General features: G+C 41.0%; 1 protein-coding gene across 12 annotated transcripts in view; it reads right to left on the minus strand.

The window, feature by feature from the left end:
• USP49 (ubiquitin specific peptidase 49) overlaps positions 1-14,356 on the minus strand; it is a 105,835-nt gene that overhangs the window by 17,939 nt on the left and 73,540 nt on the right. For 2 of the 12 annotated variants that reach the window (XM_060189808.1, XM_060189805.1), the window contains one exon: positions 10,762-10,833. The exons of the other annotated variants lie outside the window; for them this stretch is intronic. The gene's annotated coding sequence lies outside the window, so the exon portion shown is untranslated. The remainder of the gene's footprint in view (positions 1-10,761; positions 10,834-14,356) is intronic. 12 annotated transcript variants of the gene reach the window in all.

The following is a 14,356-nucleotide window of genomic DNA, read 5'->3' on the forward strand; positions in this document are numbered from 1 at the left end:
GTTAGACAATTATTTTAAAAGGAAAATTTAAAAATTTCTGTTTATTAGCATGGGAAAGAAAAGGAAAGGAAGGAGAGGGAGAGAGGAGAGAACCAGAGCATCAATCTGCATATGTGCTAGACTTAGGACTTCACACTCCTAAGTCCAACACTAGCCACTGTGCCATTTCCCAGCCTACTGAAAGAAACATTTCAATCTTTTGGAACCTTGACTTATTTTTTCTTGTACTGGCATTTCAGTGTTTTAAATTCCCTAAAGATAGTTCTTCTTACAAAGTGAACCTACTAGGGGCCAGATAGTGGTACACTTTGTACAGTGCACATTTTACCATATGCAAGGATTAGGGTTCAATTCCTGATCCCTGCCTGCAGCAGGGAAGTTTCACAGGCTGTGAATCGGTGCTTCAGGTGCTTGTCTCTCTCCCTCTCTCTCTCCCTCTCTATCCACACCAGCATTCCCTCTCACTTTCTCTTGGCTCTACAGAAAGGAAGGAAGGAAGGGAGGAAGAAGGCTCTACAGAGAAACGAAAGAAGAAAGAGTGGAAGGAAGGAAAGGAGGAAGGAAGGAAAAAGAAGTAAGGAGAGGAGGGACCAGGAGGTGGCACATCCAGTGAAACACACTTGTCACTATGTGCTACCCCGCAGCCCCCACCTGCAGGAGGAAGGCTTCTCAAGCAGTGCTGCAGGTGTCTCTCTTTCTCCCTCTCTATCTATACTCTTCCCTTTCAATTTCTAGTGCTATATATCCAATAGATAAATATAATATTTTTTAAAAAGGGAAGGAATGGCGGGTTACCAGGAAAAGTGGATTTACTGTGCAGGCACTGAGCTCCAGGGATAAATCTTGTGGCAGGAAAAAAAGTGATCTTATCTGCTTTCATTTCTGTGAGCAACTGCAGTTCCATGTTATAACATGAAGTTCTAAGCTCAATGTACTCCAAATACTCTCTAATTGCTTTTTTTTAAAATTATTTATTCACTATTTGATAATACAGAGAGAAATTGAGAGGGAAGGCAGAGGTCCAGAAGGAGAAAGAGACACTTGCAGCTCTGCTTCACCACTGTGAAGCTTCCGCCTTGGTTTGGCCCAGGGGCTCAAACTCAAACTTGAGTCTTTGAGTACAGTAACATGAGCACTTACCTGGGTGCACCAACACCCAGCTCCTCTAATTGGTTTTCTAGGCTCCCCTTTTGGCCTGGTCCTACTGTCTGAATCCATAAATGGGTTAAAGTTAGAGATCCTTTCCATTCTCTATTACCCATTCAGATGGCAGAGATCCCTAATATAAGAAACCCTCAAACCATACAAAAGAAAGCAATCTCAGTTACTTATGGTCATGCTTTTTCTCTGGGTGCTATTAAGATTTAGTTTCTACGGGAGTAGGGCTGTAGCGCAGCAGGTTAAGCGCAGGTGGCACAAAGCACAAGGACCGGCATAAGGATCCCGGTTCGAACCCCGGCTCCCCACCTGCAGGGGAGTCGCTTCACAGGTGGTGAAGCAGGTCTGCAGGTGTCTATCTTTCTCTCCTCCTCTCTGTCTTCCCCTCCTCTCTCCATTTCTCTCTGTCCTATCCAACAACAACTACAACAATAAAACAACAAGGGCAACAAAAGGGAATAAATAAATAAAATAAATATTATTATGTTAAGTGAGCTAAGTCAGAAAGATAAAGATGAGTATGGGATGATCCCACTCATCAACAGAAGTTGACTAAGAAGATCTGAAAGGGAAACTAAAAGCAGGACCTGATCAAATTGTAAGTAGGGCACCAAAGTAAAAACCCTGTGGTGAGGGGTAGACATGCAGCTTCCTGGGATAGTGGGGGGTGGGGGTGGGGTGGGAGTGGGTGGGAGGGATGGGTCACAGTCTTTTGGTGGTGGGAATGGTGTTTATGTACACTCCTAGCAAAATGTAGACATATAAATCAGTAGTTAATTAGTATGAGGGGGAAAATCAATTGTATGTCTCAAAGTTTTTCAAAACACAAACTGAATCTTTTTAATATATAGGCTGTGTATTTGATATGCGGACTCTCTCAAAAGCCTAGACCAAGTAGATTAGAAGCATCCAATAGCACAGCTATATACAAGATACTGGATACTGTACAGCAAACCAAAACAAAAGGACTTTTTCAAAGTTAACCCAATTACCAAATAATGTGATGATAACATTAACTATCGATTGTCTTTTTGAACCCTAAGACAGCAGGAACCTCACATCTCCACTATAGAGCCCCTACTTCCCCCAGTCCTGGAACCCTTGGATAGGGCCCACTTTCCCGTATGCCTCTCCCAATCCATACCAAATAATATTGCATCCACCGATCACAACCTAAGCAACGCAACGATTGCCACCTCAACATGCTTCACCTCAGGCTGTGTCCAGAGACTTCATGTGTGGAATGACAACCCTTCAGCTTCATTACTCGGGTGAGACCTTTCCTTTTATAGTACACTCTAATTTCATCTCAGGTGGTTCACTTTCTAACAAAATCCCATAACCTAGATATACACCAGTTTCTGTGAGAGAGAGCTTATGTTCACACGTATCCATAAACTACTGCAAAATATATACCTGAAAGCAGAAGTACACTAGAGTTTGCAGTGAGTACCTCCCTAACACTTCCTCTCCACTATTCCAAGCTTTGGGTCCATGATTGCTCAACAATTTGTTTGGCTTCATATGTTAACTCTCTTTTCAATCACCAGGTTCCAGATGCCACCAGGATGCTGGCCAGGCTTCCCTGGATTGAAGACCCCAGCAATGTGTCCTGGAGCTCAGCTTCCCCAGAGACACACCCTACTAGGGAAAGAGAGAGGCAGACTGGGAGTATGGACCAGTCAACACCCATGTTCAGCGGGGAAGCAATTACAGAAGCCAGACCTTCTACCTTCTGCAACCCTCAATGACCCTGGGTCCATGCTCCCAGAGGGATAGAGTGGGAAAGTTATCAGGGGAGGGGGTGGGATATGGAGATTGGGTGGTGGGAATTGTGTGGAGTTGTACCCCTCCTACCCTATGGTTTTGTTAATTAATCCTTTCTTAAATTAAAAAAAAAATTAAAAGAAAAAAAAACCCACCAGGAAATCATTGAGAGTCAGTTGGCCAAGTCTGAGAAACTTTGAGACGGATTCTGTGAAGGATGAGAACTGTAATGAACTTGCAATGCATAAACTGTCTTTTTAAATTAATTAAATGCTCTATGAAAGACCAATATTGGAATTGTGTGGGCTGTATTAAGGCGCTCCAGAAACTTTTGTGATGTAATAGAGATTTTAATGTTAACTTTTGTAATATTAATTTTAAATAAAAGGTCATCCAAATAAATAAAAATAAATAAAATAAAATATTAAAAAAAAGAAAAAAAAGATTTAGTTTCTACAAGATTGTTTTTCTTCACCCAGGTGATGGTCACCTCCTTAAGTGCACATAATATAATGTGCAATGACAGGGGTTCAAGCCCCCGCTCCCCACCTGCAGAGGGGAGCTTCACGAGTGGTGAAACAGGTCTGCAGGTCTATCTTTCTCCCTCTCTCCCCTACCCTCTCAATTTCTCTGTCCTATCAAGTACAGTGGAAAAAAAAAAAAAAGAGAGGGGAATGACCACTAGTAACAGTGGATTTGCAGCGCTGGCAATGAGCCCTAATGATAACCCTGGTGGCAAAAAAAAGATTGTTTTTCTTTCTTTCTGTGCAGCACTGGGGCCTCAAACATTCCCCACTGAGGAACCCTAATGACTACTTTTTTCATTCATTATTTGAGAGAAACAGACAGACAGACAGTGTGAAAAGACACCATAGCATCAATATTCCAGACAGTGTGAAAAGACACCGTAGCATCAATATTCCATCCATGGAGCTCTCCTTGCTGCTGACACTTCAAGTCAGGATCTTGCACAAAGTGTGTACTCTACTGACTGAGTTATCTCCTGACCCCTATAGTATTTCTCTAGTTGCTGACTTGCTGTTAAATGTTGTCTAAGTAATTGCTCTGGACATATTAATACATTTTCTAGATATAATTTACCTTGGAAAGGAGATCATGTGTCTTTTTTTTTTTTTTTCATTTTAATCCCTTATAATTCCAAGTCTTCTCTGAGTGCTCACGCCTTAGTAGTCAAGAGTATTTTGTAAGAATTACCTTCTCAGGACGCAAAGTACAAGGACCGGCATAAGGATCCCTGTTCAAGCCTCCGGCTCCCCACCTGCAAAGGGGCCACTTCACAAGTGGTGAAGCAGGTCTGCAGGTGTCTATCTTTCTCTCCCCATCTCTGTCTTCCCTACTTCTCTTGATTTCTCTCTATCTTATCTAACAACAGCAAAAACAACAACAATAACAATAAAAAACAACAAGGGCAACAAAAATGGGAAAAAAAGGCCTCCAGGAGCAGTGGATTTGTAGTGAAGGCACCGAGCCCCAACGATAACCCTGGAGGAAAAAAAATTACCTTCTCTGGAGCCAGGCAGTGGCATAGCCAGTTAAGCACACATATTACTATGTTCCACCCAAGTTTGAGCTTTTGCTCCCCACCTTCATGGGGGATGATGCTTCGCGATTGGTGAAGCAGGGCTGCAGGTGTCTCTCTTTCTCTCCCTCTCTATTTCCTCCATCCATTCTCAATTTCTCTTTATCCTATCAAATAAAACAGAAAGAAAAAAAAAAAAGAAAGAAAGAACAGAAAAAAATGGCTGCTGGGAGTAGTGGATTTGTAGTGCTAGCATCAAGCCTCAGCTAACTCTGGTGGCAATAAAAATAATGAATAAAATCTTTTAAGTTGTTGCATATTTATTATTAATTGAGAATTCCAGCTAGGCACACATGATGTTTATTACCAATCCATGGAAACACAAAAGAAAGTTAGCAATGAAACAATAAAGAGAGGAAAAGCTAGAGATGGGCAATTTCATTAATGCAATATTTTTCAAAATATAAACTCTGGACTACTTACTAGGACCCCAATTTCCAAGGATATTTATCCTATGTACAGCTTTCTGGTTAAAACCCTAAATGTGGATGAGTTGGGGGGGGGGTTAAAACCTTCATCTGAAATGAGTTGTACAAATGATCACTGGAATGTTAAAACTTGGAACCAGCATGTGTGAAGCCCCAGGCCACCACATAGGAATGCCTGCAGAGGGGAAGCACTGCAAGCAGAGCTGCAGAGACTCTCTTCTGTGTGTCTCTCTCCCTATCTCTCTGTTTCTCATCTTATCTAGAGGAAAGAAAAAAATGGTTGCTGGGAGTGGTGAAGTTGCTGTGTGTAGATGATAACTCTGGTGGCAAGGGGGGACTCCATAACAGCCAAGTGTCCTTTGGTGCTGTATTACTTCTTTGTGCTACAGTGGGGGCTCAAACGTGGTTTGAGTGCATGGTAAAGCAGGCACCTTCTTTGGTGAGCAATCTAAACAGCCTCGTGGGAATATTCTTATCTTGCTATTGAATAATGTACTAGTTAGCTACAATATGACAGTACTGAGCACTTAAAAAGTGGCAAGTGAGTGGCAAGGGAGGTGGCTTAGCAGGTAGACACGTGAGGCACTGTATATGCCAGAGTATATATCTCTGTCATAACATAAACACATCTTATAAAAGATAAATGTGACTAATGAGGGGATCGGGCGGCGCAGTGGGTTAAGTGCATGTGGCACAAAGCGCAGGGACCGGCGTAAGTATCCCGGTTGGAGGCCCTGGCTCCCCACCTGCAGGGGGGGTCCGCTTCACAGGCAGTGAAGCAGGTCTGCAGGTGTCTTATCTTTCTCTCCCCCTCCTCTCTCCATTTCTCTCTGTCTTATCCAACAACGAACAACATCAACAATGGCAATAATAATAACCACAACAAGGCTACAACAACAAGGGCAACAAAAAGGGGGGGGAAAATGGCCTCCAGGAGCGGTGGGTTCATGGTGCAGGCACGGAGCCCAGCAATAACCCTAGAGGAAAAAAAAATGTGACTAATGAGATTGAGGGGCTAAGCTTTAAATTTGATTCAGTTTTAATTAGGTTAAATTTAAATAACAACACGTGACTAGTGACTGCAAGCTATAGCACAGACTTAAATACTTAAAATACATCTTTAGTTCACAAAGCTTTGCTTTTTATTTTCTTTTCTTGGGAAGACTTAGCATTCACTGAATCATTTGAATAGTCTCTTCTAATAACTCAATACCTGGCAAATCCCTATTTTGTCCAATAGTAACCTTGATGTATTATCAAGAATTTAATTGCTACTGAGATCTTAACACATGAAACATAGCAGAGCTTCAGATCCTACAAAGAGAAAATTTCTGTGAACAGGAATGAGAGTAATACACTACCCAGAACTCTGATGTCTTATGAAAGCAATCCTGTGCTAGAAAAATTATGTGGAATGACTAAAAGCCAAAATAGAAAAACACTAAAAACAAAGCAAAGCAAAACAAACAAACAAACAAAAAAACCCCAACCATTCCACACTCTGTCTGTGGAGAGCTGTCAAATGGAAAGGGCACTCTGGAAATTTTTCTGATTTCATTTTCTGATCTATAAATCTGCTGACCACGCACATCCTTTCCTACACAGCCCTTCTCCCATTACAAATCTGTCGTGGCGACTCACTAACCTGCCATATGGCAGAACAAATCCACTGAGGAAAACACAGGGCTACTTTGCACATCACCACACTTATTTAAGCTAGGTGAGCTAGCTTCTCTAAGGGGGAAAAATATATCTGATCATGAAATCATCCAGGAGCAACACAAAAGAAAAGAGCTGCTTAACCAACACACCAAGTAGAGAATAAAGGTAACACAAGCTCAGTTATAACTTGGCTCAAGAAAGACAATATGCTTAATTCACCTCTCATATGTACTCACACCACTTTATTTCAGAACAATGCCTAACACTCACAGGCATAAAGATAAATTCTTAACTTACATCTTCCTGACATGTACCCCTTTCTCCTTTACAATCTCCAAGATCACAGCACCTTTAACATTTCTATTTAAAGCATATACCCTCCAGTTTGACAGCCCCCCAATATCAAAGAGATGAACTTGCAATGTAACTAGGAAGTGATATGGTGTGCCTTAACAGAGCTCCGTCATTAAGTTGATATAACTCCAATGTCCTGCACACCTTGGATAAGATTTTTTATAGTAGTCGGGTGGTAGCGCAGTGGGTTAAGTGCACGTGATGTAAAGCGCAACTGGGGTAAGGATCCCAGTTCGAGCCCTAGCTCCCCACTTGCAGGGGGGGTCACTTCACAGGCGGTGAAGCAGGTCTGCAGGTGTCTATCTTTCTCTCCCCCTCTCTGTCTTCCCCTCCTCTCTCCATTTCTCTCTGTCCTATCCAACAACGACATCAATAATAACCAAAAAGCAATAAAGCAACAAAGGCAACAAAAAGGAATAAACATTAAAGAATTTTTTTTTTTCCTTCCAGGGTTATTGCTGGGCTCGGTGCCTGCACCATGAATCCACCGCTCCTGGAGGCCATTTTTCCCCCTTTTTGTTGTAGCCTTGTTGTGGTTATTATTATTGCCATTGTTGATGTCGTTCGTTGTTGGATAGGACAGAGAGAAATGGAGAGAGGAGGGGAAGACAGAGAGGGGGAGAGAAAGACAAACACCTGCAGACCTGCTTCACCACCGTGAAGCGATTCCCCTGCAGGTGGGGAGCCGGGGGCTCAACCGGGATCCTTATGCCGGTCCCTGCGCTTTGCACCACATGCGCTTAACCCACTGCGCCACCGCCCGACCCCCTAAAGAATGTTTTTTTAAAAAAGATTTCTTGTTCGAGGCCCAGCTCCCCACCTGCAGGGGGGTCACTTCACAAGCGGTGAAGCAGGTCTGCGGGTGTCTGTCTTTATCTCCCTCTCTCTGTCTTCCCGATCCCCTCTCCATTTCTCTCTGTACTACCCAACAATGACAACAATAATAACTACAACAATAAAACAACAAGGGCAACAAAAGGGAATAAATAAATAAAATAAAAATTAAAAAAATTTTAAAAAAAGATTTCTTATGGGAAAAGTAAGTCTGATAACATATTAGCTTTGTTTCTTTGGTTACATTTTTACTTTTAGAATATGAATTAAATGGAGCTAAAGACCATAATCAGTAACAAAAAATACTCTATGATAGATAATATAATTAACTATTAAAGTAAGTGAAGGTAATGAAAATGTTCCCATTCTCGTTTCTTGCCGAGGAGAAATTTCTACAGTTACTACATTTTTAAGACTCTCCCTATGAGAAGTGACTGTATATTATAAATCACTTTTCAAAAATATATTTTGAAAATATCATTTATCTTTTAGTCAGACTAAGCAATTTTATTTGAGGACCTTGAATGCATAACTAATCACCAGAAATAAAATTTCAGGGGGAGGGGTTTGATAATAAAAATCAACAAAATTAGAATATTAAGGGAGTCTGGCGGTAGCACAGCAGGTTAAGTAAGCACTTGTGGCAAAGTGCAAGGACCCGAGTAACAATTCCGGTTTGAGGCCCCACCTGCAGGGGAGTTGCTTCACTGGCGGTGAAGCAGGTCTGCAGATGTCTATCTTTCTCTCCCCCTCTGTCTTCCCCTCCTCTCTCTATTTCTCTCTGTCCTATCTAACAACAATGACATAAATAACAACAACAATAGTAACTACAACAATAAAAAAACCAACAAGGGCAACAAAAGGGAAAAAAAAGAATATTAAAAAAAATAGACACTACATTTGGGAGCCCTGGGAGCCCCCCCCCCCCCCCCCACTGCATAGGTTCTTTTTTTCAATCCTTAACTAAGAATAGTGGGATAATAGTGAAATAATCCTGCCTGGTCTTGGTGAGACTGTGGCATAAAGGAAACAGAAAATTCCAGCTTCAGAGAGAGTAGACACTATGGTAACATGCTGACAGCCTTCATTTACATAAAAGAATACTAATTACGTGGTATCATCAACATCTGCGATTCTGCTCACTGCCATATGTGACAGCACTGGGTATTTTAACCCTTTAACTTATTAAATGTACCCTAAAGTACATCTACAACAAAGCCTGCTTTTGGAAACACAACAAATACATTTTAAAAAAAATTTCTTTATTGGGGGATTAATGTTTTACATTCGATAGTAAATACAATAGTTTGTACATGCATAACATTTACATCTTTTCTCTTCAAATAACAAGTGCTTAAAATTGTTATTTGGGGCTAATACTTTATTTCTAAGAAATATAATAAAATGTAATTTAATATCATTATGCATTAAGATAAAGATTTCAACACAATTAAAAACACTAAAGTATAGTTAATAACAGAAAAGGAAAGACTGCTACATTCTAGAGTGCTATGTAGGACTTTAAAAAACTGTGTATGCATAGTGAAAACACTCTGAAATGTTACATTATGGCTAAAATTAAAAAAGAAAAATACAAAATAATTTCAAAAAATAGGGAAGGCACTAAGAGTGAGGGAAGAAACTGTTCGCAAATCCTATGTGAGTCCAGCGTGTGGGTAGAGAGGGTAGTTCCCTCACAGGCTGCTGCTCTTTCTCTTTATCCCGCTTCATTACTATTCTCCCTGAATGCAGAGTGGGTGGGAAGATGAGGGATAACCTATAAGGTCAGAGAACAGCTCACAGACTGTTGGAGAGGCTGAGTTCTCCAGAACAGAGTTGAGACACTCTGTCTAAATGTGTTCTTTAGTTCTATGACCTGAGAGCTGGAAGAGTCACTCAAACAGCAAGTCTCAGCCACAGGCAGTGGTACACTGATGTGCTGGGCATACCAGAGCTCTACAAGGTGTGCTCTTACTTATTTGGCATTAGTAATACATGCTTCCATTTAAGAATGAGCGTCAGTTATGGGCTACAGCAGTTTAAGGTTCTGTCCATATGTGAATGTCTCTTTCCCTTGCATTAGGATCTGCTTTTTTCAATGGAAAAAGAGTAGTACTCATCTAGGGAGCCCAAGAATACAAACTAGGTTTCCCCTGGGAGGGGTGATGTCTGCCACCACACAGAGAAATTACAAGAAAGAACAAACAGCATAGTACAAATGCTTTGCTCTGTACTGAATACCAACTTCTCTAACTACATGTAAAAGCCAGAATCAGGTCTAAGCCTGTATCTTCACTCTCCCCTCTCTTGTTGGCCTCCTTCCTTTCCAGCAACGAATGTCCCCAAGTGTCTCCTGTCTAGAAAGAGAGATAGACATAAGCTTTCCCTGCCTCTTAACCATTCTTGACACTATTTTAAGGTTCTCTCTCCTTTCATCCACTTTTATTTCTAGCAAGAATAATGTATAGTTTTATCTCCCTCACATCTCACTCCTTAACACCTTCATTTCAGGGAAACTCTTCGCAAAGATCACTGGCGATTTCCTTATAGCTAACTTCATTAACCTCTTCTTAGTATTTAAAAGAAAGATATTGCAAGCAGGTGAAATAGCTCACTTGGATAATCTGCTTTTCTGCCATGTGTATGACCCAGGCTTGAGGCTGACCCCCACTGTATTATATGAAGCTTTGGTGCTGTAGAGTCTTTCACTCTCTCTACTTCTGCCTTCTGTCTCTATTTAAAAATAAAAATAAAATAAAATAAAATAGAAAAAGTCCAGAACCCATCCTGTATCTAAAGTATGTAGTACTAGATATGAATGATAATCATTATGAAAGTTGGCCCTCAAATGTTTTATTCTGAGAAGATTAATTCAGAGTTTCAACTAGAAATGCCAAGAATGGCTTTCCCAGCTGCAGCTTGGGCAGTGAAATTGGGAATCTCCCTCCTCCCACTTACCCCACACGGTTGAAGAAGGCTTTCCACACATGGCCATTTGTATGGAAACCACATATATACTTTAGGGACTGCCTGCAAAGGGGGAAAAAAAGAACAATTTCTATGAGTAGAAAATAAATCTGACTAGAATTTTCAAATGGATCATCAGGAGTAGCTGCTAATGTGGGCTATTTCCATGTTCATTCTAAGACATGGGAATCCCACTCTCCTGAAGTCCTGTTTCTTAATATGAAAAGCAGCACATTTAATAGTATGCCTTCTCCAATATTATAGCAAAACACATCTGTCAGAATGGAAATCCACCATATTTTCCATGGAGACACAACTTTAAAGCACTTTATTTCAAGAGCAAAAGATAAATACCCAAACAGCAAGGGCCATATACCAAGGGATATTTGCTACAGACATACAAAAGAAGATAAAAAGGAAACTGGAAGCTACAAAGACAGCACTTAGGTACTGCAACAGATAACAGGTTAAATAAATTATAATTATCATACACCAGAAACCACCAGCTGGTGGTTTTTTTTGTTTTTTTTTTGCCTCCAAAACCACCAGCTTTTTTTTTTTTTTTTTTTTTTTTTTGCCTTGTTATCACTGGGGTTCGGTGCCTGCACTATGAATCCACCACTCCTGGAGGCCATTTTTCCACTTTTGTTGCCCTTGTTGTTGCTATTATTGTTATTGTTGTTATTACTGTTGTTCTTGTTGGACAGGACAGAAAGAAATCGAGAGAGGAGGGGAAGGCAGAGACGGGGAGAGAAAGATGGACACCTGCAGACCTGCTTCACTGCCTGTGAAGCGACCCTCCTGCAGGTGGGGAGCCAAGGGCTTGAATAGGGATCCTTATGCCAGTCCTTGCACTTCGCGCCATGTGCATTTAACCGGTTGTGCTACCTCCCGGCTCCCCGTTTTGTCTTTTAAAAAGGCAAACCCGGGAGTTGGGCTGTAGCGCAGCGGGTTAAGCGCAGGAGGCGCAAAGTGCAAGGAGGGGTAGCGTAAGGATCCTGGGTTGAGCCCCCGGCTCCCCACCTGCAGGGGAGTCGCTTCACAAGTGGTGAAGCAGGTCTGCAGGTGTCTGTCTTTCTCTCCCCCTCTCTGTCTTCCCCTCCTCTCTCCATTTCTCTCTGTCCTATCCAACAACGATGACATCAATAACAACAACAATGAAAAAATAATAAGGGCAACAAAAGGGAATAAATAAATATATTTTTTTTAAAAACAGGCAAACCCATGTGTATAACAATTCAAAAGATGTGGGAGGAAAATGGGATACATGCAAAAAGCAGTGGGGCTGGGTGGTGTGTAATATGCCATCATGATATAAAAAAATACTACACATAAATCATTTTTCTCTTATATGCAGTTAAGACAGAGAAGGAACTGGGAACACCACTTGCCCTGTAGTGGTAAACTGGGGTCGAGATGGAAAGGAGACCCAGCTATCAATATTTATATAAAATCATATTACATTTTAAAAAATCTATTATCTATTGAGAGGGAGCAACTCCCTGCAGGGGAGTTGCTTCACAAGTGGTGAAGCAGGTTTGCAGGTAGGTCTATCTTTCTCTCCCCCGTCGTCCTCTCCAACAACAACAACAACATCAATAACAACAACAATAATAACTACAACAAGGGCAACAAAAGGGAATAAATAAATAGTGGTGCACTGGGTTAAGCACATATAGTTCTAGGAGAGAGTAAGAGATCACCATTTAGTTCCAGCATAAGGTGGTGCTGAGGAATGAACACACAGCCTCTAGGGTGTTAGGCATGCGCGTTGGTGTCCTAGTTGGTTGAGCTATCTCCCCAGCTTATGATATCTATTTAAAAAAAAATAAAACAGTAAGAGTTTCAACAGATTTGAAAGTTTAGGTATGAGAAGCCTGGGTGGTGACTCATCAGGTGGAATGTATACCTTCCATGCATGAGGGGTTGGGTTTAACCCCTTGGCACTACAGCAGAGCAACAAGATACAAAATTAGATCGAGGTTCATGGATGCTGGAGCAATGCTTTGATGTTTCTCCTCTGACCCTCCACCTTTCATTTCTCTCTCTCAAAAAAAAAAAATATATATATAGGCAGGCAAGATAACATAATGGTTATGCAAAGAGACTCTCATGTCTGAGGCTTCAAGTTTCCAGGTTCAGTCCTCTACACCACCATAAGCCAGAGCCGAGCAATGCTCTGGTAAAATAAATAAATGATATTAAGTAAATAAATATATGTATTTTTAAATTAAGAGAGAACCAGAGCTTCACTCTGGCACATGTGACGTGTGGGATAGAACTTAGGACTTACAACACTAGCCACTGTGCTACCTTCTGGGCTGCTCATTCCTCTCTCTCTCTCTCTCTCTCTCTCTCTCGGAACACAGTATAAAAAATTGAGTTGGGGAAGCAGCATCACCCATGATGAAGCCTTGGGTTTGTTTCCCAGCATAGCATAAAAAATATAAAGTGAGGAGTTGGGTGGTAACGCAGCGGATTAAGTGCAGGTGACACAAAGCACAAGGACCAGCTTAAGGATCCCAGTTCGAGCCCCCGCCTCCCCACCTGCAGGGGAGTTGCTTCACAAGTGGTGAAGCAGGTCTGCAGGTGTCTACCTTTCTCTCCCCCTCTGTCTTCCTCTCCTCTCTCCATTTCTCTCTGTCCTATCCAACAACAACAACATCAATAACAACAACAATAATAACTACAAGGGCAACAAAAGGGAATAAAATAAAATTAAAAAAAATATCAGCCGATCTTGGATGGACCTTGAAAAAATCATATTGAGTGAAGTAAGTCAGAAACAGAAGGATGAATATGGGATGATTTCACTCTCAGGCAGAAGTTGAAAAACAAGATCAGAAAAGAAAATACAAGTAGAACCTGAAATGGAATTGGCATATTGCACCAAAGTAAAAGACTCTGTGGTGGGTGGGTGGGGAGAATACAGGTCCATGAAGGATGATAAATGACATAGTGGGGGTTGTAATGTTAAATGGGAAACTAGGGAATGTTATGCATGTACAAACTATTGTATTTACTGTTGAATGTAAAACATTAATTCCCCAATAAAGAAATAATTTAAATATAAATAAATAAATAAATAAATAAAAGTTTTCCTTGTTAAAAAAATTTTTTTTTTAAATATCAAGTGCTGGGTTAAGCACACATAGTTCTAAGAACAAGGACCCTTGCAAGGCTACCGGTTCAAGCTCCTGGCTCCCCACCTGCAGGGGGGTTACTTTCCAAGTGGTGAAGCAGGTCTACAAGTGTCTTTCTCTCTATCTCCCCCTCCTCTCTCAATTTCTCTTTGTCCTAGCAAATAAAATAGAAAAAAAATAGCTTCCAGGAGCAGTGGATTTGTAGTGCCGGCACTACCCTGGAGGCAAAAAAAAAAAAAATCAAGTACTGGGAAGATGACTGCAAATAAACACAGAACCTATATAGTTTATTATATTTTCATCAAAAAATAAAATTTAGGCACCCCAGTTATATGATGTATGAGAACCTAAGGAAATTACAGTCTATTGGGTTGTAAAATTCATGACTAATTTTTGCATAGAAAAATATATCATGACTTTTTCGACCATGCATTAATAGCATT

Source organism: Erinaceus europaeus, chromosome 4 (assembly GCF_950295315.1).
Source record: "Erinaceus europaeus chromosome 4, mEriEur2.1, whole genome shotgun sequence".
In the NCBI taxonomy this organism is placed as follows: Eukaryota; Metazoa; Chordata; class Mammalia; order Eulipotyphla; family Erinaceidae; genus Erinaceus; species Erinaceus europaeus.